The 25,145-nt window shown below is 45.7% G+C and overlaps 1 long non-coding RNA gene across 1 annotated transcript in view; it reads right to left on the bottom strand.

Moving 5' to 3' along the window:
- Positions 1-25,145, bottom strand: part of LOC146863861 (uncharacterized) — a 378,717-nt gene that overhangs the window by 294,540 nt on the left and 59,032 nt on the right. Inside the window, exon 2 of the long non-coding RNA XR_014969571.1 lies at positions 12,655-12,848. This is a non-coding gene — a long non-coding RNA (uncharacterized LOC146863861). The remainder of the gene's footprint in view (positions 1-12,654; positions 12,849-25,145) is intronic.

A 25,145-nucleotide genomic window follows, 5' to 3' on the forward strand; every position in this document is an offset into this window, starting at 1 on the left:
CTTTGGTGGAATGATTCTTTCACCTCTTAAAATGTTACAATCCTTAAGAGACAACGCATCCCTTATCTCCCAAAATTGCTTCATTTCCTCATTTAACAACTTCTTGACAGGCCACCCATTCACAACACAACTTTTGACACTGGTGAGGAGTTCATCATTACTCATACTCTCTTCCCATTCTTGTGGACTAAGACTCACATTTTCTCTTTTAAGATCTATCCCTGCTACTTGAAAATCATCTAAATTATCACTAGACACATCTAATGGTAACGGCAGTCTACTCAAACAATCAGCCACCTGATTTTTAACACCCGAAATATAATTCACAGAATACATATAATCCAATAACCGAATAGACATTCTTGCTATCCTAGGTGTAGCAGCTAACAGTCCATCAGAAGAGAGTACTTTCACCAGAGGTTTATGATCACAACTCACCTCCACATGGTAGCCCCAAATAAAACACCTAAAATGTTCCAGAGCCCATACTACAGCCAGTGCCTCTCTCTCAATAACTGAGTACTTTTCTTCGGCCGGTGACAAGGCTCTAGATGCATATGCCACTGCTACTTCTTTACCATTCTTCTCTTTTTGCGAAAGAACCGCACCAAGTCCTTTTTGGCTAGCATCAGTAGTGACAATACAAGGTAACAGAGGATCAAACCCTACTAGTTCTTTCGCATTACATAACTCATTCTTAAGAACTGTAAAGTCATGTTGCAAAGTATGGGACCATTCAAACACAGATCTATTTTTCAACAATTGACGCAAATTGAAAGTTTTCTCTGAAAACTTCCTTACAAACTTTCTGTAAAACTCTATAAGACCTAAAAAAGATCTTAATTCATCCTTGTTGGTTGGAGCAGGGGCATCCTGTATAGCTTTCATTAATTTAGACTTGGGTAAAATACCCTTCGCAGAGATTTCATGACCTAAATAATCTAAGGAATCAACACCAAATTTGCATTTTGATAACTCTGCGGTAAGACCCCTCTCCTTTAAAATCCTAAGAACTGAATAGATTCTCTCATCATGTATAGACTTATTTTCTCCCATTATGAGGATATCATCTTGAAAGAAGAGAATTCCTGGTAAATCATGGAATAATTTAAACATAAGCTTCTGAAACACCGCAGCCGCTGACGCAAGGCCAAACGGCATACGCAAAAACCGATAGCAACCTTGCGGAGTCATGAATGTTGTCAAATCCTTACTATCGTCATGCAATGGAATTTGGTGATATGCTGATGTTAAATCAATCACCGAAAACCATCGCATGCCTTTCGTAAGTGCAATAAGCTCACTGATTTTGGGCAGCGGAAATCTTTCTACCACTATATTCTTGTTTAGTGATCTCAAGTCAATGCATAGCCTGACTTTGCCATTGGCCTTGCGTACTACGACCAAAGGCGCAACCCAATTTGAAGCTTCAACCTCCTCAATGATCTTATCATCCAACAGTCGTTTTAACTCCTTGTCCACCTCTTCACGAGCAGCCCAAGGTATATGTCTGGATTTTTGTACCGTAGGTAGTGCATTTTGCTTCAAAATAATTTTATGTACATAACCATTCAACAGGCCTACTTTATCATTAAAGACTTCTGGAAATTTAGCTTTAAGATCATTTCGATAGTCAGCATAATGGTCTAGGATCATGAGTTGTTTCACCCCATTCGGATTTAACATGATATTAAGATTCCTCTGATCAATCCAACCTAACACCGGGGGACCCTCTACTGCCACATAAAGTTTCCCAACCGAAGACCTTCCTTTGAACTCAAAAATAAGTTCCCTAAAACCTATTAAATCGATCTTTTCACCAGTAAAGCTCTCCGGGGAAATGTCTGGTGAAGCTAAAGTGGATCCTATATTAGGAACGAACTCTTTTTCCCACTTTTCCTTGTCAATAATTGTGAGAAGTTGGCCTGATGTATGGTGTCACTAGTTCTAGTGTACACCTTATATCAGTCCAAATACCCTTATGGTGATTGGTTGTAAAGTCAACCTTATAGACCAGCTATCCTAGTGGTAGCATGGACAAGAGCAGTCTTAGGCTAAACTCTGAATGGCATGTGAAGCCAGCTGTGATACCATATATAATCCCTTGAATACCAAATGAAAGGACACCACAACAGATATATATATAAAATAAAGTGTATTTATTCTAGTCAAACCCTCAGCGCTCTTTATGAGATTAGAGGTAAGTACAACACAGTCTTATTTAAGCATACATTAAGTCACACGGTAAGTAATACAGTTAGGCCCTAGGGGCCACGCAAACCATATACTAAGTAAGTGGTATAAGGACCACTGTCACGGAAATAGAATAGGCCTAGGCCTAGGGAATCGCTGGGGCTACACTACACTAGCGTTAGTTAGGAAGTGGGAGGCCCACGGGATTCGTGTGCAGAGTGGAAACACTCACGCGTAATGCGTAAAAGTCAATAGCAATAGTACAGTTTAGAAAACGGTAGATTTAGGACACTTCCGGAGTAGCTAGGAAGTTGAGACTTGAAAACTAGACACTAGGATAGTCACTATCCTGATGAGCACCGGAGTACCCAAGTTACCTAGCCCACAGGCTGCGGGTGCATAGGGGTGAAGATGCGTCGTTTTCGTCGTCGACTCCTATGGATGCCTGAAGAAAGATGCTGACAGGCAGTCAGTGAAGAGTGTCCGGTGGATCCCAAGGCTGGGATCAAGAAGAGAGGAAACCTGCAAGCAGAAGGGACAGAGTCAAGGTCACTAGCCAGTGACCACGTGGAACCAGGAAGGAACCAGGCGATGTCGTGAAGATTGCAGGTGAAGGTGAAGCTTGTCGCTGCAGCCAGGAGGACCAGGAAGCGTCGAGGACGACCAGGACCAGGAGGCAAGCTGTCCCACAAAGGCTCTTGCTGTCGGCGGCGTCGAAGTTGGACTAGGACTCACCAAGCCTTGGCAAGCGGAACCCACGAAGAACGGAGGACTTGCTTCTGGTGCAGACCAGGAAGGTCTGGGGTGCTTCTTCTTTGCAGAGAAGCGGGAGCCAGTCTGGAGGAGCCAAACCAGCGCAGAAGATTTCAGGGAGCGTCGTCACAAAGGCCACTAGCCAGCGGGCAAGCAACCGGACAGACGCGGCAAGCAGGAAAATGCAGAAGGGCCCCACGCAGGACTCGTGGAGTGTGGGGGGCTGATCTTCGGTGCAGATGGTGCTTGGGGTTGGGGCTTCTCAATCCCCGGTGCACAACTTCGAGGGTACCTCAGAAGCTGCGCTTTAAGTTACTAGCCACTTTTCCCAGGTAGCCGGTCCCACGTCGCTCGTCGCCTCCACGAATCTCAGCTTTGCTGTCGATGTGGATCAGGGTCGGAGAAGTCTGGGAGTCAAGGCTCTGGTCGGGCTCTGCAGTCGGTTCCTCGTAGAACGTGGGCAAAGCAAAGGGTAGTCTCTTGATGGTGCCTGTTTGCACAGGGTAGCCACTCCTTGGCTACAAGGGAGATTCTTCAGTCTTCTTCTTTCGTCGAATGTCGAAGGTCCAGAGTTTCTGTTCAGTTTTGCAGGTTCAGGATAATCTAAAGTCTTGAGGCCCAACTCCCACTCTTATACTAATCTGGGGGGCTGGGATACCTGCTAGGTCACGCCTTATGGGTGGGACCTGGGAGGGGGTGGTTACACCCACTTCCCTTTGTCCAGTTTCGCGCCAGAGCTGGGGCTGGAGTGCCCCAGCGCCGGTTTGAACTGGACTATGCAAGGAACACCTTGTGTGCCCCAGGCATGTCTCATTCTTTTCAGCCCACCCTGCCCCAATACACTAAAGGCTGTCTGGGGAGGTGCTAGCACCTCCCCAAGCAGGAAACCTATTGTCCAGGCCTCCCTGGCTGGGATCACTCCCAGCAGCAGGAGGTCAGACTTGTGTCTGTGGCAGCAGCATCCATTTTGTGATGCTGAGGCTTTGGTTAGAGTTGAACAGCAAAGTAGGATTTTAACATGTCTCTCCCTCTAGAAGGGGGGAACAATATCCTCATCACCAGAAATGGTATGGGGGTATTATTCCAAAGTGTTAGACACCTTACACGACATGTTTTGATAAAGCCAAACCATAGTTACCATAACCGTTTAAGATTATAAGGCACTTTGAGAGTATATGGTAGGCTATATCATAGAACAGCTATAAGGACATGGTTCCGAAAGCTGCAGACAGGCTCAGCTCATGCTAGAGCACCATCTCACATGTTACCAAGCACTCTGCCTCCAGGATTGTTAAGGCCTGCCATAGGAGTGACTGATAGGTACACATGTGTCTATATATAAGGGTAGATATAGGCATACTATATCTAAGCAAGGGGTGATTACACGACCTTGCCCCAGCTGAGTGATCAGCCAGTTGTGTCTGATTGGAAGGCCAGACCAGGGGTGGCATAATACATGCTGCAGCCCCTGGGAGGCCTAGGGTACACCTATGCCCTGGGTACCTAGGGTACACTGTACAGGGTCCAATAAGGTGATCCTTACCAATTGGGAATGTACCTAGGGTACATGGAGTCCATTTTAAAGAGAGAGCAGACAGCCCGAGACCCTGAATGGCAGGATCTCAGGCCAACCAAGTCGAAAAACCAGCTAGACACTAGGCAAAAAGTTGGGGGTAAACATAGTCAGATATCCACCTTCCTACACAACCCCCCCCCCCCCAAACGAAAGGGGATAAGGCTGGCCTTGACAAGGTAAGCCTCTATTGCCTAAGTGGCCATATAAGGAAGAACCAGCACTGGCATGGTTACCCCCTGTCTCATGGTCCACTAAGCAATCCCTCATCCTAAAGGTATCATAGGGTCTCCACCATAGGGAATCTCTACCTTGGGTGTGTCTTTGCAAAGTAAAAGGCTGGTGTTGAGATGGAGTACTGAAGTGAGTGTCCTCAAAGTGAGGCCTCAGCTTCCTCCAATCATCCTCCACCATGGATGCCTTTCTTTCTTTCACTGAGTTGCACTGTGCTCTCAGGGTCAGCCTCTGGCTACCTAAAGCTGGAGGCTGGGTCCCTTTTGTGGGCTTACTGGAGGGACAGGTCAGGTTTGGGGCCCTAAGGTCCCAGGTTTGCATGTGCCCAACAGAATCCCTCTGGGGGAGGTCCCTAACTACCTGTAAAGGGGATCCCTCAGGAATGTTTTTACCCATCACCTGGCTAGGGCTACTAGCCAGGCAATCCTCATTCTTTTGATGGGGGGGTTCTTGTGGACAGGGGCCCTCTTGGGGTCCACTGGCCTCCCTGACCTCTGCAGCCCTGGGCCGACTGAGGCAGGGTAGAGAGAGGCAGGCTACCTGCACCAGACTGGGTCCCACCTTGGAAGGGGCCACTGACATCAGAGGCTCTGCCAGGCCAGGCCTGGCTACCTCTGGGGCAGTTCCTTCACAAGGGGTGAGGTCAGATCCCTGAGGAGGCTGACCTTTTCCTAATGTCTGGGGAGAAAGAGACTTTTCTTCCTCCCCACTACTCTCTGTTTGTGTGGAGTGATCCATAGTTTCAGGCTTCACTACACCTATATCAGTCTGAGTATGGGCTGAGACCATTACAGCCTTGCCAACCTTCTCAGGGAGGCACTCAGTTTGGGTTTAAGCTGTGACTGTCACAGCTCTGCCAGTCTCTACAGGGAAGTCTGTCTTTGCCTGGGCTGTGACTACCACTGCCCTTCCAACCTTTTCAGGGAGGAAATCTACTTGGACAGGGGTTGTGACTGGCACAACCCCACTACCCTTTTTTGAAAGGCCTACCATTTTAGAATGGGTGTCTTGTTCAACTCCAGCCCAAGCTGAGAGTTCTAAGTCATTCCCCAGTAAGCAGTCCACAGGCAAGGTTGGAGACACTGCTACCCTTTTAGGGCCAGTGACCCCTCCCCAGCTGAGACATACCTCTGCCATGGGATGACTGTTCTGTTTGCCATCAATGTTAGTTACCTGGTATGAGAAACCAGGCAAAAGCTGCTCAGAGGGAACTAGCCTATGGGCCACCATAGTGATGCTAGCTCCAGTGTCTCTGTAGGCCTCAGCTTTTCTACCATTGATGTAGGGTTCCTGTCTGTACCTACCCAAGGTGTTGGGACAGGCAGTGAAGTTGGCAAACCCCATGCCACCATCACAGACAAGAGTAGCTGCTGTAGGGGAATTGGCTAAGCCAGTGTCCCCCTGTGTTCCCCAAGAAAACCCAACCAAATTTTTGGGGGCACTCCCACCACCTGGGGGATTACTGCTGACAGTAATAGGTGGTGTGACAGGAGTAGTTGGAGGAACAGTTTTGTTTTTAGCCCTTGGGCAACTGCTGTCAGTTTTCCAATGCCCAGGAGTTTTACACTCATGGCAGTAAGGCTTTTTAACTGTGGTAGAGGAGGGAGCTTGGGACCCACCACCCTGTGTGGAGTTTTGGGGCCCTGAGGAAGATTTCTCTTTTGCTTTATCCCCACCCTTCTCTTGAGGCTTGGTGGTATCTTTCTTTTGGTCACCACCCTGATGTTTAGGCCTAATCCTGGTCCTGACCCATTTATCTGCCCTCTTTCCCAATTCTTGGGGAGAGGTCAAATCTGAGTCTACCAGGTGTTGATGGAGAAGCTGGTTCTGACAATTGCTAAGGATCTGCTCCCTCATAATCAAGTTGTACAATCCTGTATAGTCCTGCACCTTGCTGCCAGTTAACCAACCTTCCAAAGCCTTAGTGGCACAATCCACAAAATCAGACCAGTCCTGTGTCTGTGTCTTCTGGGTGTCTCTGAACAACAACCTATATTGCTCAGTGGTTAAGCCAAACCCATCTATCAGAGCACTCTTCAGGACTTTGTAATTGTTTGCATCCTCATCACTGACTGTGAGGAGCTTGTCTCTACCTTTGTCAGAAAAGGAGAGCCACAAGATAGCTGCCCACTGACTCTGGGGAACCTGCTGTACTTTGCAGGCCCTCTCCAAAGCAGTCATCCACTTGTGGATGTCATCCCCATTCTGATATGGGGGGACTATCTTGCTTAGGTTTCTATGGTCATAAGACCTATCCCTATCTCTAGGAATGTTGCTGCCACCAGTGGGTTCTAACCCACTTAACTTTTGTTCTCTAGCCAGAGCAAGCTTCTCTTTGGCAAGGGCAAGTTCTTCCCTCTGAATCCTCAGATTAGCTTCCCTCATTCTGGCTTCATGCTCCTTTCTCTCAGGGGAAGTCATTCCCCTGTGAGAGGAAGCATTAGAGATGTTAGAGACATGGGAGTGGATGGATTCCCTTGAAGGGGATCTGTCCCTCCTGCTTCTCTGTGTAAGCCTACTTGGGGGTCTGTATGGGGGGACCCCATGCAAACTCCCATGTAAGCTTAGGTTAGCCTGGCTAAGTCTTCCTACTTGGCCCTGGCTGTCTACCTCTTCATCTGAAGTCCCATCTGACTCCTCTGTGGTGGGTAGACCCTCCTCTGTACCTAGGGTACCTGCCTGAGATGCCCTAAGAGTATCATACTCCTCTAGGAGTTGTCTTAACTGAAGGAGGGTAGGGTTTGCACCCTGTTTTATTCCTCTGGAGGTACACAAGTGTCTCATCTCCTGGAATGTTAAGGTATCATATCTAGAGGGGGTCTTTTGCAGACCTGATCCTCCTGAGAGAGCATCTACTTGATCTCCTCTCAGAGACATGATCTAGTGAGGGTGTGGTGTGTGCACCTACCTACACTAGTTGTTTCTACTAAACCTCTCTAGTAGTTGTAGTCAGGGTGTGTTACTCCCTTCAACCTACAACTTCTAAGTCCAGTAGGACTTAAGTATTATAATCTATGTTATATGTACCTAGACAATATCTGTGTGATCTTTCAATTTAGTATCTCAAGATTACAATGGTATTACAACAGCAAGCTCAGATCCCAACCGCTGCTCACCAATGTGAGAAGTTGGCCTGATGTATGATGTCACTAGTTCTAGTGTACACCTTATATCAGTCCAAATACCCTTATGGTGATTGGTTGTAAAGTCAACCTTATAGACCAGCTATCCTAGTGGTAGCATGGACAAGAGCAGTCTTAGGCTAAACTCTGAATGGCATGTGAAGCCAGCTGTGATACCATATATAATCCCTTGAATACCAAATGAAAGGACACCACAACAGATATATATATAAAATAAAGTGTATTTATTCTAGTCAAACCCTCAGCACTCTTTATGAGATTAGAGGTAAGTACAACACAGTCTTATTTAAGCATACATTAAGTCACACGGTAAGTAATACAGTTAGGCCCTAGGGGCCACGCAAACCATATACTAAGTAAGTGGTATAAGGACCACTGTCACGGAAATAGAATAGGCCTAGGCCTAGGGAATCGCTGGGGCTACACTACACTAGCGTTAGTTAGGAAGTGGGAGGCCCACGGGATTCGTGTGCAGAGTGGAAACACTCACGCGTAATGCGTAAAAGTCAATAGCAATAGTACAGTTTAGAAAACGGTAGATTTAGGACACTTCCGGAGTAGCTAGGAAGTTGAGACTTGAAAACTAGACACTAGGATAGTCACTATCCTGATGAGCACCGGAGTACCCAAGTTACCTAGCCCACAGGCTGCGGGTGCATAGGGGTGAAGATGCGTCGTTTTCGTGGTCGACTCCTATGGATGCCTGAAGAAAGATGCTGACAGGCAGTCAGTGAAGAGTGTCCGGTGGATCCCAAGGCTGGGATCAAGAAGAGAGGAAACCTGCAAGCAGAAGGGACAGAGTCAAGGTCACTAGCCAGTGACCACGTGGAACCAGGAAGGAACCAGGCGATGTCGTGAAGATTGCAGGTGAAGGTGAAGCTTGTCGCTGCAGCCAGGAGGACCAGGAAGCGTCGAGGACGACCAGGACCAGGAGGCGAGCTGTCCCATGAAGGCTCTTGCTGTCGGCGGCGTCGAAGTTGGACTAGGACTCACCAAGCCTTGGCAAGCGGAACCCACGAAGAACGGAGGACTTGCTTCTGGTGCAGACCAGGAAGGTCTGGGGTGCTTCTTCTTTGCAGAGAAGCGGGAGCCAGTCTGGAGGAGCCAAACCAGCGCAGAAGATTTCAGGGAGCGTCGTCACAAAGGCCACTAGCCAGCGGGCAAGCAACAGGACAGACGCGGCAAGCAGGAAAATGCAGAAGGGCCCCACGCAGGACTCGTGGAGTGTGGGGGGCTGATCTTCGGTGCAGATGGTGCTTGGGGTTGGGGCTTCTCAATCCCCGGTGCACAACTTCGAGGGTACCTCAGAAGCTGCGCTTTAAGTTACTAGCCACTTTTCCCAGGTAGCCGGTCCCACGTCGCTCGTCGCCTCCACGGATCTCAGCTTTTCTGTCGATGTGGATCAGGGTCGGAGAAGTCTGGGAGTCAAGGCTCTGGTCGGGCTCTGCAGTCGGTTCCTCGTAGAACGTGGGCAAAGCAAAGGGTAGTCTCTTGATGGTGCCTGTTTGCACAGGGTAGCCACTCCTTGGCTACAAGGGAGATTCTTCAGTCTTCTTCTTTCGTCGAATGTCGAAGGTCCAGAGTTTCTGTTCAGTTTTGCAGGTTCAGGATAATCTAAAGTCTTGAGGCCCAACTCCCATTCTTATACGAATCTGGGGGGCTGGGATACCTGCTAGGTCACGCCTTATGGGTGGGACCTGGGAGGGGGTGGTTACACCCACTTCCCTTTGTCCAGTTTCGCGCCAGAGCTGGGGCTGGAGTGCCCCAGCGCCGGTTTGAACTGGACTATGCAAGGAACACCTTGTGTGCCCCAGGCATGTCTCATTCCTTTCAGCCCACCCTGCCCCAATACACTAAAGGCTGTCTGGGGAGGTGCTAGCACCTCCCCAAGCAGGAAACCTATTGTCCAGGCCTCCCTGGCTGGGATCACTCCCAGCAGCAGGAGGTCAGACTTGTGTCTGTGGCAGCAGCATCCATTTTGTGATGCTGAGGCTTTGGTTAGAGTTGAACAGCAAAGTAGGATTTTAACATGTCTCTCCCTCTAGAAGGGGGGAATAATATCCTCATCACCAGAAATGGTATGGGGGTATTATTCCAAAGTGTTAGACACCTTACACGACATGTTTTGATAAAGCCAAACCATAGTTACCATAACCGTTTAAGATTATAAGGCACTTTGAGAGTATATGGTAGGCTATATCATAGAACAGCTATAAGGACATGGTTCCGAAAGCTGCAGACAGGCTCAGCTCATGCTAGAGCACCATCTCACATGTTACCAAGCACTCTGCCTCCAGGATTGTTAAGGCCTGCCATAGGAGTGACTGATAGGTACACATGTGTCTATATATAAGGGTAGAAATAGGCATACTATATCTAAGCAAGGGGTGATTACACGACCTTGCCCCAGCTGAGTGATCAGCCAGTTGTGTCTGATTGGAAGGCCAGACCAGGGGTGGCATAATACATGCTGCAGCCCCTGGGAGGCCTAGGGTACACCTATGCCCTGGGTACCTAGGGTACACTGTACAGGGTCCAATAAGGTGATCCTTACCAATTGGGAATGTACCTAGGGTACATGGAGTCCATTTTAAAGAGAGAGCAGACAGCCCGAGACCCTGAATGGCAGGATCTCAGGCCAACTAAGTCGAAAAACCAGCTAGACACTAGACAAAAAGTTGGGGGTAAACATAGTCAGATATCCACCTTCCTACACAAATAGTATATGGAGACCCCAAATCTGCTACAATGAGTGTCTCCACACAACCAATGGACATCTTACATACCGGTTTGGATTTGCAATTAACATTCAATGAATTAATACTGTCAGACACTCCTAATACACAATCAACATTTTTGGTAGGTGTGTCATCACCCGAAGATGAAGACGAAGATCCATTAAAGTCTTCCTTCACTAAATTAACTTTCTTCTTCTTCTTTAAATTACGTCTGCATGCCTTGGTAAAATGACCAAAAACACCACATGCTCCTGGCTGGACAGTTTTTAAAATTGGCCAAATGGTTTTTACTTCCACACCTATAACATCTTAAAACTGTGGATTTCGTTTGAGTGTCATCAGTTTCTTTAGAGGAAGATGACGGTTTCTGGGATTTGCTTTTACTTTTAGATGTTATTTCGTTCACTGTAGATTTTTCGTTGTCTTTAGTTGGTTCAGCTATAGCTTTAGCACATTTATTAGTAATTTCTGCTTTTTTAACTAAGGCAACAACGTCTGCCAAGGCTGCCTCACCATGAACCCAGAGACGTTCTTGAACATGTTCATTGTTTACAAACATTATAATTTGATCCCGAATAAGTTCTTCCTCCAACATGCCGAATCTACAAGTTACAGCCAATTTCTTTAAATCCGCCACAAAATCTTCAACCGATTCTTGTTTTTCTTGCTTCCTTCCAAAGAATTTATGCCTGTCGATAGCAATGCACACTGAGGTGGAATAATAAACATCGAGATCTTCTAAAGCATGAGTAAATACATTTACATCATCTGTAGCATGTGTTTTCTTGTTCATTGAGTTATACACTATCAAACCTTGAGGGCCAAGCGAGTGGAGTAATATTTTCTTTTTCCTTGCTTGTGTTAATTCATCCTCTCCGTCTTCAAGTGCATCTATATAATTTAAAAAATACTCTTTCCATTCTTTCCATTTAATTGGAGGATCGCCTTTTGAAGACAGAAAAGCTTGTGGTGGAGTTAATGAAAATGTTTGTGCAGCACACATTTTATTACTCTAACTTGAAACTCGCTTGCAACCTTTGCAAAAAAAAATTATTGATGAAATCAAATAATAGCATGTAACATGTATCACCAGCTATGTATGTTCTTGCCCCACTGTCTATTACAATTATACCGATAAAGTGCTCCGCCACTTAATGAGCTTGTCAAAATGACACACCCACTGTAAGTAAACTTTCAAAAACTAATAGGTGTTGGAACAAATTATCTTTTGCTTAGGGCGTTTATACTAAGAAAACACTGGAAACTGGTGTGCTTGTCACCGTAGGAACAAGCTGACAAAGTTTAAAATAAACGGGCTAAAAGACAGTACCTTCCCGTATGCCGCTTCTCACCGTGCTTCCTGTGTGTTCCTAGGTAACATTGCACACAAAAACAATATGGCGGCACGTATTGCGTTGTTACGCACAACGCAAGTTGAAAGTATGCGCTGTTGACGTCACACGGACAATGGGAGTTCCTCGTACGAACCTCGAGCCAAGCAGCCCTCCACGCTCCTTCTCACGCGGTTGCCAGGTACGTTGAAAGAATGTCCAGTAGTTTAAAAAAAAACTACCTAATTAATTTACTGCTGTTACCTGTTGCTTTTCGCTGCCTTGGCCCCAATCCATAATAAGCGTACTCACGCTTGTAATCCGATTAATTCCGCTTTGAAGTCATTCTTCTTCTTCTTTTTTTTTTTGAAAGTTCCTGTTTTCAAATCCGTAATGAATTGCTTCCAAATCCGTAATGAATCGCCGTAGGTCACGTAGATGTTGTCCTCAAATCGTCGCCACTTTTGTTAAGTAAATGATCTCCAGGAACTTCGTAGTTGATAAAGTATTTATTTAAGTTCACAGAATAAAGGCCAACACAGCATCAAGCATGAACAGCTGCTCACAACTCCCAGTCTCCAACTGATCATTGATGACACCTGGGGATTCCATGTGTCATCAATGATGTAGACTGTAGAATATTTACACGCAACTAAGTAATAATAATAAAAGACAGACACAACACTTACCGCCGTCTAGATTACGTTGTGCCTTTGCGTCAAGCCTTCTCTGGCTGGGTCACCGCCATGCATGAGACAGCGGAATCGAAGGAAAAGAGGTGAAAACGCACCTTTTTTCGGTGTCCCACATTGGAATCCATCCTGTATGCCATTGTCAAGTCCCTTCCTGTGCTGCTGCTCCGAGACCACGGCAATCAATGACCCTGTTGTGGCCAGAATCAAAGGTAGGGTTCCGTGTCACTGCAGTGTATGGGAACATTTACTTTCGCCTCATGTTATTTAACATGCAACAAAATGAACAGTACACATTACCTGCATATACATTACGACACAATCACAACATATATATGTGTTGTACGATAATGATACGTAGTACTTACCTGTCTTTACACCAGCAGGATCTCACTACGTCATGACTTCACCGCTAGGAGACCGCCAGCACAAGTTGTACATCAAAATCGGCTCGGCGGGATAGCGCCAGCCCGACGGCAGTGGCAGAGTACTGTCAGCCAGCAGAGAAGACCGTGGTGTCTGCGGGAAGCTGGCTATAGTTGCAACATCTAAATACGGCAGCCGGACCACCTTAAGCTTGATGGAGTACTTGGAACTGCTGCGGTGGTGGACGGCGGTAAGAACACCAAGATCTAAATCAGTCCCTTATTGTTAGCTTTCAAGGCTTAGATGCAGTGCTTCAGGCCTCTGTGTTCTTCTGGACCTGGACCTCGAGGTCTTCACATTATTTGTCTGTCGGCTACTAGAAGCTTGTCGTTTTTTGCTATGTTGCCACCCGACACTTGGCATAGCCTAGGCGTAAAAGAGTCCTCCAGAAAAGGCTCCCCGTAATAGGAGGAAAAAGGCCTAGTTCAAAAAACCTCCTGCAGAGAAAAGTCTGGCGCAGGATGGAGGATGGCCAGTCCCAGGAGAAGGAGTACGCTGGAATGAAACAGAGTAAGCACTATGGCAAGACAAAATAAGCAGGAAACAACCACAACGCTAAAGAAGGAGCGAGAACACGTTGACTGGAATACTGAGTAACCAGTGTTTTCTCCTTATATAGGGGAAAAGGCAGGAAAATACTTAATGTGCCATCTTTGTTTGGGCAGCTTCCTTCAAACCTCTATGTAACACCGCCGTCTTGGATTGGGAAGCAATAAATCTTCACAGAGGCATGAGCAAGGCCCTCTGGGAAGAGGAAGCTCAGAGGAAGGAACCATGGCCCCAGGGACAGGAATGCACACCTAGATGGCAACACCAAAGGGCCCCCCCGTCTTAAGGTACGTCTAATTGAGGCAGGCGGTAGCCCACCGGCACGCTCGATCTCTGTTTTGTTCCCAGGGCCCAAACTCAGCTGCACACCCCGCCCACGAAGGGCTTCTCCCGCAGACCCCAATGCACCACTGTGAAACCCCCTGCCTGCGGCCAGCGTTCACTGCTAGTGCAGGTGGGCGAGTGAGGAAGCGCCACAGTGGTGCAACAGTATGCCCCCTCCCTAAAGCTCCGGGTTTGTCAGGAAACTGCAGAAAGTAACGGCGAACCAAAGAAAGGAGCATGAACAAATGAAGCATCCTCCATTCACTAGGTGGATATTGTTAGACCTGGCATCTTTTGGCGTGTTTCCCCATCCTTTTTGCTTTCTGGCCTCCCAGTTTTGACTCTGTTTTTGCTGGTTTAGTGTCTCTACGCATTTTTTCACTGCTGTTCAGAGTTAAAGTGCAAGTGCTCCTCTAGTAAATTGTTATTATGGAGTGGTGATTCCATAATTGGCAATTTGAATTACTGGTAAGCCCCTAGTAAAATGCACTGAGTGTGCCAGGGCCTGTAAATAAAATGCTACCAGTGGGCCTGCAGCACTTATTGTGCGACCCTCATGAGTAGCCCTGAAAAGGTATCTCAGAACTGCCACTGCTGGGTCTGCGCGCAGTTTAACTGCCATGTCGACCTGGCAAGTGCACCCACTTGCCAGGTCCTAATCTTCCCTTTTCTCACATATAAGTCACCCCTTGTGGGCAGGGTGCTGTGTGTTAAAGGTAGGACATGTACCCGTGTGTGTCCTGGTTGTGAATTACAGTGCATTTCGGTTTTAGGTCGAGCCTGATAGCGCATGCGTTGTCTGTAAGACATGCAGTAAACACTAAAAGGGCTTTAATTCAGGCTGCTACTCACCATAGGCTGAGTCAAGCGTCGCTCTTCTTTGCTGTCTCCTGGTTGGTTCCCACACCCTATACATCACTTCCATTTGTAGTTCAGCAGCACCACTCAACTACAGATTAAATTCCCTTAATTAGTGGACGTCCGCGTTCATACAGGTACTATTTATTGTTTGTTTCTTTTTTTTTATTTAATTCAAATTAGGAGTGTGATCCCTTTATTGCGACAGTAAACCACTAAAATATTCAGTAAAATATTGAACGCGATATTTTCAAACTGAATACGGTTACTCAGTCCCTTGTGCATCAATTCAGATTAATTGGTGCCAGATCACCTATATTGCAATAGTAAGATTCAAATAGACTTTAAATATAAAAAAGGTCAAGCTCGATGTCGCAAGAAATGACTACTGTTCAGAAGCGACTGGCTGCCATGAAGCTACCAATCTAGCAGTAATTGTGACAACGGACTCCTAATGACACAGTGTAAACTCAACATGAACAGGCGCACTCTGAAGGAAGACAGCATCGTTTTACTGTTCATTTACAATTAAAAACTCAATACCATACAATGTACACCTTGTGAACCAACGATGTATGTAGTGTGTGCCTCATGCAAGTTTTACAGTAATGGGAAGGAACTCTTGCACCAACCAAAACATACAAAGAGATGTTTTTAGTTGAAACGTTTCTGGAAAAACTATACTTTGTTCTAATGTACGGGTTACCCCTCACGGTCAAACTTTTCCCTTTGCACTCTTGTAAACGGTTTAGGCTTGCACTTTAGTTGTTCGAAAGAAGTCCTCTTCCAATAAATTGACAACTTTATATCCCATGACATAAAAGCCATAACGTGCACGGCTTCTCCAAATCCACACCACATAATTCTTCCACACACAGCACATTTGAACATCTCATAATTCCATGCAACACAATTCAACTATAAATAATTCCACTCCACAACATTCCATACCATATATTTACAATCCTAAAAATGAAAAACCACATTTCCACTTCACTCCATACCACATAATTCCACATCACATAATAGCGTTCTACACAACTTACTATCACTCCAACCCACATAATTACACTCCACACAACACAATTCAACTCCAAACAGTTCAACTACCCATAATTCCACTTTAATTTACATACTTACACTTCACGACACATTTTTACACGACTCCAAAAGACATAATTGCACTCCAGAAAATACAACTCCACAACATGCCACATAATTCCACTCTGCACAATTTATACACCACACCGTGCCACATAATTCCACACAACGCCACTGAATTCCTCTATTCAGCCCTACACATTTCACCTCACAACATACTTACACTCCACTAAATGCCACCCAAAACCACGTAATTCAACTCAACATTACTACAGTCTATTCCAAACCACATAAATACACTCCACATTAATCCAGATTATGCCATGTAGCAGCACTCCGCATAAATACACTCCACACATGCCACATAATAGCACTTCACATATTTCTCACTCGAACACCACACACTTCCACGCCACACAATTCAGCTCTACACATTTCCATTCATCACATAATTCAACAAACCACATAATTCAACTAAACACAATTACACAACACACCACATGCATCCAATCTACACCACAAAATTCCACATCATGCCACAAAATTCAACAGCACACCACATAAGTAAAATCCATTAAATACCACTCCACAAAATAGCATTCCACATAACTACACTCCATAACACACAATACCACTATATATAATTCCAGTACATTTAATACCACATAATTACTATCCACATAAATCCACTGCACACCTTGCCACCTTATTTCACTACATAACTCCACCACACAAAATTCCACTACAAACAATTCCACTCCACACCACATACATTCACTCCACTCCAAACAGAAAACACATGGGTAAATGACATTGTCATTTACAATGTCAATAGCTCTAACTTGCACAAATGCGAGACCTATTGTAATAAAAATCCTTGTTTCACTATGGAAAGGCTATCTGACCTCTAGGATAGAAGGGAGTTTAACTCATAACATCTTATAAGCATATATTCCCACTGGGACAAGATAGGGAAATGGAGTTTAGTATGCCTGGACTCAGAATGTAAAAATGCATCTTTTAGTAAAGATGATTTTCATGTTCTGTGTTTGGAAATACCACTTATAGAAAGTAGGTATTTTCTTTCTTCTTTAGCCATCCTGTGTGCCTCTGCTGGGTTTGTGGATTGATTGTCTAGCTTTGGAGTGACAGGGGCTTGGGATATGCATTCTCTCAGACAGTAACCGGGGCAGGGGGGGGATTGATGTGTGTCCTGCCTTTCCTGAATGAGTCAGGGCTGGGAGCTCGCTGGAATCAGAGAACCAGCCAAGAAGAAGAGCTGGAGGAGCTGCCAGGAGGAGTACTGCCCCTTTGCTGTGTTGTTGCTTTGTTGGGTTGGCCTGCAGTTGCTGCTTCTGCCTTGGGCAGTAAAAATGACTGAATGTTTTTACTTGTGCTGAGTATCTCCAAGGGCTTGAAGTAGAGCTTGCCTCCTGTTCTGAAGACTCAGGGGCTGCAAATACTTCACCAAACTCTGCGTCCTGCTTCTGGAACCGCTGTTTCAGTTGCCACAGAGAAGGGAAAAAGCAACCGACTCCGTCGCTGGCTCTGTGTCCTGAAGGCATCACAGAAGGCACTGCCGCATCTCGCACCGCAACGCTGGTCTCACCGACAATGACGACTGAAGCTGTTGCCCTCGAGCCGCTGCTTGCACCGTGACCTGTGGGCACCACACTCTGCACCCCCTCACTTCACTTCGCCACCCTGGTCTCACCAACGCCGTTGCTGCCTGCTGACTTTGACACCCATGACCACATCCTGGCTGGGGGCACTGCTCGTAAGTTTCACAGTGCACTGCCTCGTCCTACACAGCAGTCTGGGCCGACCGACGCCAGCTCCTGCTAACCGTCTCTGTCACTTGCACCGCAACCTGCCAGCACTGCATCGAGCACCACCTTGCCTGCACCGTAAGTCTTGGTTTCACCGATGCCATCTGGACGATCGGCACCGATCCGCTGCCTTTAACGCATCATGAGGGCACCGCACCCTGCACCACTTCCATTTTGCAACGCAACCGCAACGGTTGCGACGACCGGATCGCACTAATGTGCCAGCCACAACGAGAAAGGTACTGTTCACGAGTCTGTCCACGCTTTAGCTGGCCCGTACCAATGCGGTCGGCTGGAGCTGTTATACTCTGTTGTTTTCAGCATCTCGGTAGCCCCAGACAGAGCTAACGACTTGGAAGAACTGTGTTTTTGAGATATTACTGCAATTTTAAGGATATATTGCAAAGTATATATTGTTAAGTACTGTATGTTGGAGTCTTATTGTTTTGGATATATACAAATATTGGATAGTTTTTTAAACTGGTGTAGTATCTTTTTGTAGTGTTTTCACTGTATTACTGTTGGTTATGTGAAAATGCTTTACACACTGCCTCTGAGATAAGCCTGACTGCTCATGCCAAGCTACCAAGGTGATGAGCAGGGGTTATTTTAGGAGTGTGACTCCCTAACACTGGCTAGGAAGAAGGGTTCCTATTTGGACAAAGGTACCCACCTCTGCCAACTAGAGATCCCCATTTCTAACATATATCCTTTCCACTGAATAAAAAACTGCAACTTTCCTTGGTAGTAGTAGCTGGATTCACAAAGTTCCTGTAGCCCATACTCAGGGATATCATCCACTAGAACAGAAGGAGGCAGAGAAAAAGGTCCAATGGTAAGGGTCTACATGAAATGGCTTTAATTGACAGGAATGAAAAACAGGATGTCTCTTCCAATATAGCAGTAACTGCAATTGAAATGCCACAGGGTTGATTGAACGGGCAATCTTAAAGGAGCCATAAAATTTGGGCTGGAATTTATTTTGAGACAAATGATAAGGAAGAAGTCTTGATGACAGCCACACTTTGTCCCCTATTATGTATGTAGGGGTAGGAATCCGATGGGAATCAGAAAAACGTTTCATTCTTTGTTTGGACTCTTGAAAATTGATCAAAACCTTACGTCTGATGGTGCTTAAATGTTGATGAAAACTGGCAGCCGTCGGAACCATGGTGGAAAGCGGCAACCCAGATGAGAAAGAACGTGGATGATGGCCATAGAGACAAAATAATTGTTAAGTTTGGGTAGCACTGTAAATGGAATTATTGTAAGAGAATTTAGCCAATGCCAAATACAATTACCAATCGCTCTGAGTAGAGTTGCAAAAACAGCAAAGCTATTGTTCCAGCTCTTGATTAAGACGTTCAGTCTGACCATTCGTCTGAGGGTGGAAACCGGAAGGCAAGGCCACATCAATGTGAAGTGTTTTACAAAGGACTTCTAAAAGCGAGAGACATACTGGGGGGCCCTCGGTCAGAAATAACAAGATGGGGTAGCCCATGTAATCGAAAAATTTCTTTAAAGAAGATTTGGCTCAATTCCTGAGCCGACTGAAGCTTTTTCAGAGCCAAAAAATGAGCCATCTTGGAAAAATAATTACCGGTTACCAAGTCAAGTTTCAAAGCTTTATTCGACATCATGTCATAAAAGCAGGTACATCCTAACAATTTCATAAATACTAAGCTAAAAATGTACTAAAAATACATTAAATCATAATGCTGGCGAATAATATCAGATAAAACAACATCAATCGATAAAAATCTTAAAAAGATCAATACTGAATAAAAAGTTAATTAGACATTTCTTGGTGATGAAATATTCATTGATCAATTTCAAGGGATTTCAGGGCACGAAGACGTAATATCCATGCCCACCCCAGAAATTTTGCAACAGCAATAGCCAAGCAGGGGGTGGAATCAGATTCTAGAATTCTTAGGGCTTCCTTGTAGCTACGTGTTCCCAGATTTGAACATACTGGCTTTAACCACCTAAGGCGGGGGGCAATGTATAACGGACACACAAACAACAAGTGACCAATATCCTCAATCAAGTCTAAACAATAATGACATTTGTCATCCTGGGAAGATGACCGTTTATGGGTAAAAGCTTTTACAGGGAGAGACCCAATTCTGAACTGGAAATACAGTTTCCTATCCATGGGCCTCTCTATAATATCCCAAAATGCCTCACAAGATGGTAAAAATTTAATATAAAAAAAACGACCAGTCAGGTTGGAGTCTTGGCCAGCACGAGAGGCAGATGTCAAGGTCATATCCCAGTACAATTTCTTGAGGATTGGCTTTGATGGAATACTTGGACCGCTTGGATCATTCCATAGATGCCCTAGCTCCAGTTTTATAGGCAAATTCTTAATTTCTTTGAGCCATAAAATGGAATGAAAACGGTCAGCCCTAATAATATCTTTCAGGGCAATAGTATAGTGTGCAAGTTCTGGCGTTGCCATAATCCGCCGCCAATACAAAAGTGGACGTAGTCGCGCCAGATCTTCAACTTTTTTCCTCCCTAGATCATATTTTAACGGAATCATTGGAGTACTTTGGGGAACACCTGTTAAGCTACGTAGGAACTTGTTTTCAGCCAGCCTTAAGCAATTCAAGTTAGCAAAGCCCCATAGTTCCGAGCCATACAGGGACGCACTAATAACTTTCATATTGTAAATTTCCAGGGCGGGCCTAATTGGCTTGGTCAATGAGGATTTATGCTTAGAAATGATTGCACCTGCTAGCTGGTGAAACTTTAAGACAGTCATGTCAATATGGTTTGACCATTTCATATTATTCTGAAGGGATATTCCTAAATATGTGAAAGCCTCAACCTGCTCCAGCGGAATGCCATTAAATTTAATCACTCCTCTAAAATTTTGACGCTGGTTTAAACACATAAATTTAGTTTTAGAGGTGTTTATCTCGAGGCCCCGTTCTTGGCAGAAATCAGCAAATATGTTTAGCGCTTTCTGTAATCCACTTGGAGTTCGCGAAACCAACAGCGTGTCGTCCGCGAACATGAGAACAGGCGCTCTGGAGCCTGCCAATATAGGGGCGTCCGTGGGGGAACATCCAAGGTGGTCAACTATCCCATTAATGTACAAGGAAAACAACGTGGGCGCCAAGACACATCCCTGTCGAACACCACGTTCGACAGGGAATGGGTCAGTCACCTCTCCCTGGCTTCCCCATCTAATTTGTGCGTAATTATTCTCATGTAAGCGGACGAGTAAAGTTAGTAGTTCCGGGGCCATGCCTGCTTGGGCGAGGACCCTCCAAAGTTTAGAACGGGGCACCAGGTCAAAGGCTGATCTCAGGTCTATGAAGACCGCATAAAGGGTCCCTTTGGTCAGCTTCACATTCCTCCAGTAAAGAGCTAAGAAATAAAAAACTTGGTCGATAGAGCTGGTGCAAGGTCTAAACCCAGCTTGATATGGAGATAAAATATTATTGTCTTCAACCCAAGATTGTAACTTATTTTGCACTAGTCGACCTATTAGTTTTTGTGCTGAATCTATGAGACTAATAGGTCTATAGTTGCTTGGGAGTGATTTGTCCCCTTTTTTAAAGACCGGGATTATTTCCGCCCCTTTCCATGAAGAAGGAATGGGAGCACCCATGGCTACTGAATTGGCTAGCCATTGGAAATATTGGCACCAAGATAATCTGTCTGTTAAAAACACATCCGCGGGAATCCCGTCCATTCCAGGTGCTCGGCCCACTGTTATGCTATCCAAAGCTAAGTTAACTTCTTTGATTGAAAACACCTGCGTTTGGAAATAGATAGTAGGGGGAAGTGGATGCTCTCCTTCAGATGAAGCAGAAGCGTACTGTGGTTTAAAGAAGTCTACCCATTGGTTTTTTGCCACATTATTTTGAGGGGAAGGTGCAGACCCACCTCTGTCCCAATTTACTATAGCCCAGAATCGTTTTTGATCTTTGGCCAGGCATGCGTGTTTCAAATCCTGCCACTGTTTCTCATCCCAATCTTTCTTAGCTACTAGCTGGGCTTGTCTCTATAGCTTCCTGGCTAATCTCACATCTTCCGCATCTCTTGATCTCAGAGCAACACTCAAATTCTGACGAGCTATTTTGCAGCTTTTATTGAACCATCCCTCCTCTGGTGGACATCCCTTAATAGCTTTTCCAATACTAGGGGGCTTCATAAAGAACCCTTGGAGTTTTGAGAAAAAGATGTTATGGGCCTCAAGCATAGTTAGATGGAAATTGGTATTAGTTCATTTGGAACCTAAATTAGCCACCTCACATATAGTCGCTTTCTTAAGGTCCTCTAAGTTTCCCATCTTCTCTACAAATCTATCCCATTTAACATGTCGCATGTTGTTCGATACGACAATGTCCAGGGTTATTTTCCCTCCCCCAGTTTTGGATTCTCTAGGGGTGTTTAATAGTTGTAATTCTAGACACAGGGGATTATGGTCACTTTCATCCCGTTGGATTATGGACATGTCATTCAGTCTATTCCAAGCTCTGACATCCACCAGGAAATAATCGATACGGCTAGCAAACCTGCCATTGTCAAACGTACTTACGCCCAGGCGATCTGACTTAGTACGCCCATTGGCGGCTCTAAGCCCTCTTTCTAGACAAAGAGCTTTAAGTTGGATGGCTGCAGCGGACCATCTCTTGACTGGGGGGAGATCCAGCTGGGGAATACCCCACCTATTATCCTCTTCGACAGCGAGAAATTGGTCCTCGGGGCCAAGAGGCTCAAAGGTCGTGTTAAAGTCTCCCCCTACAATTTTTATCATTTCAGGACGGAGCATTGCAAGCTGGTGATCCAAAACAGTTGTCACATCAGACAAAGTTCCTCCAACCATCCCTCGAGCGTAAGTGTTAAAAATAGCCATGCCCTGGTCATTGGGCCAAATGAGGTTTAAAGACAAAATATCATCGGATGGAAGGTTGGGTTGAGTGATTTTGCATCGTAATGATTGACGTACCCAAATTATTAAACCACCCGATGGTCGGCCTTTTGTTTTTTTAATAGCAGGTATATAAAAATTAAGAAACCCAGAACGGAAGACTGGGACCAGAGACCACGATTCTTGGAATAAAATTATATCAAATTGGTCAACAAAGCTGCACCATACGCCAGAATGTAGCTTGTTGTTTATACCAGCAAGATTCCAGGATAAGATAGTCAATCCTGAATCAATTACAGGAGGGCAAGAAAGGATGTTAGTCAATAGGCCTTGTGTCTCGCCAGTTATCCTACCCAGATAGTCAATAGTAGAACTTAAGGTACCTGATGTAATATTTACTAATGGATCAAGTGCTAAACTCGCCCCTCCATGATTGCTAGGGGATATAGACCCCAATGATTCAATAGCATCAACCTGGATTGCTCGTTGGTTCCCTTCTGTCCCAATATCTCTGGGGCTAGTAAAGGTTGTAGAGGTGGCCACAGTATTGGGCGATGCTATGTTCATGTTCACCAAATTAATTCCATCTTCAAGTCAATCGCATGCATTTAAATCAGATAGCACCCCAAACCTATTTTCTAGGCTAATATTCCAGTTGCTAGTGGAATCACTCCTACCCCCTTTACTTAAAGACGGAGTCCACCCTGGTCTCAGTGGTGCTCTATGTGTATCTCTATTTCTCTTGTAGTAAAAGTATTTAAGAGTTAGCGGGATGATAACACCCTGTCTTCGCTGCGGGGGTTTTATGTTAGCCAAAACATTTGGGAGGACTTCAGGATTAGAAAAATTAAGGACCACACAATCTCCTTTGAATTTTTTAGGATGGTGCCCTAGCCATTGGACCCTTCTAGCCATAATAATTTCCCCTGCTAATTTCTGCTCACCCCAAGGAGACATCTTCATGTTGTTCACCAACCAGTGTAAAGATTTACTGATCAAAGAGGATGTAGTTTCTGTTGTATCAACAGTCAAAGTAGGGACATTGGCAAGAACCAATGTTAGGGGTTCAGCCTCGGTAATACATTGGAATTGGTCACTTGCCAGTGTTAGAGCTTTATGGCTATCTATACTTGCCTTCTGGAGGGTTTTATTGGTTCCAGATTACTGGATTGGGGCATTAACTTTCTCATTTACTGCGATACTTTGTCCTCCATTTGGGGGCACCCCATTTATAATACGTACATTTGGGGATAATGGTGTTACTCTGGTGACTTCGTCCACTGGTCTATTTATTATAGCGTTCAACCTGGCTACCTCTGCCATAAGATGATCAATTTTGGCTACCAATGGAGTTATGATATTTTCTATTTTAGTATCAATCATGTCTGCTATCTTCACAGAGAGCTCAATCTCAGGATTTTTGTTAGAAAGTGACCCTGATACATCTTCTTTATTAGCACTTTTCTTCTCAGTGGTTGCCCTTTTCCTCCCTAGACGAGACCCATTGCTTTTAAACTGGGATTTTCTACACGCTCTAACTAACTTGCTTCTCAAGGGAAGAGCGGGAGACTGTGGGTCAGCCCCTTCCCCGACCTCCACTGTGTCTAAGGCAGGATTTAATGGCGAATTAGGAGCTAGGGGTGCGCAGGAATCAAAAATATCACTATCTAAAATCACTAAATCAGTGGGCATGCTACTAGTAGCCTGAGAAGGAGAGTCCAAGGGTAAACCAGACAAAGGAATCAACGGAGGGGAATTAGGAGAAAATATTAGCCCCAATGATGCCCTCCTATCATTATTGATTTTGCTAACAATCTGGACCAGATAGTTGTCCATCGTATTTGTCGTTGAAGGATTCCTTTGTTTAGACATTATATCCATATACTATGGTACTGGCTGGTGATAGTAACCCAAAGGAACAAATGATTTCAACAACAGCAATACCTTTAGTGTGTCAGTCCCAAGGAAGGTGGCACGTAGGCACAAACGTCAATAATGTGGCCCAGCCCGGCCTCTTCTGGCCCCGGACGGCCACAGACGGCCCGCCCTTTGCCTGGGCTTCGCCCGCCCGCGCGCGTCCCGCGATGCGGGAAGAGCGCCGGACCTTTATGCGCGTTCGAGCGCGTATGTGGCGCTAGGCAGTATGGGGGCTGTGGTCACTGGCCGCAAGGGTGGTGATGGCGGCGGCGGAGAGACACTCAGCAGGCAGGGACCCAGAGGAGCACCAGCGCCGATCAAGCAGTCAGCCCAACAAGAAGCCCAGCAGGTAGACAGCGCCTCGCAAGATTCGAAGGTTCCCGCTCTTTGGAAAGAGCGCCGGACCTTTATGCGCGTTCGAGCGCGTATGTGGCGCTAGGCAGTATGGGGGCTGTAGTCACTGGCCGCAAGGGTGGTGATGGCGGCAGCGGAGAGACACTCAGCAGGCAGGGACCCAGAGGAGCACCAGCGCCGATCAAGCAGTCAGCCCAACAAGAAGCCCAGCAGGTAGACAGCGCCTCGCAAGATTCGAA

Source organism: Triturus cristatus, chromosome 2_1, assembly GCF_964204655.1.
Source record: "Triturus cristatus chromosome 2_1, aTriCri1.1, whole genome shotgun sequence".
NCBI lineage: Eukaryota > Metazoa > Chordata > Amphibia > Caudata > Salamandridae > Triturus > Triturus cristatus.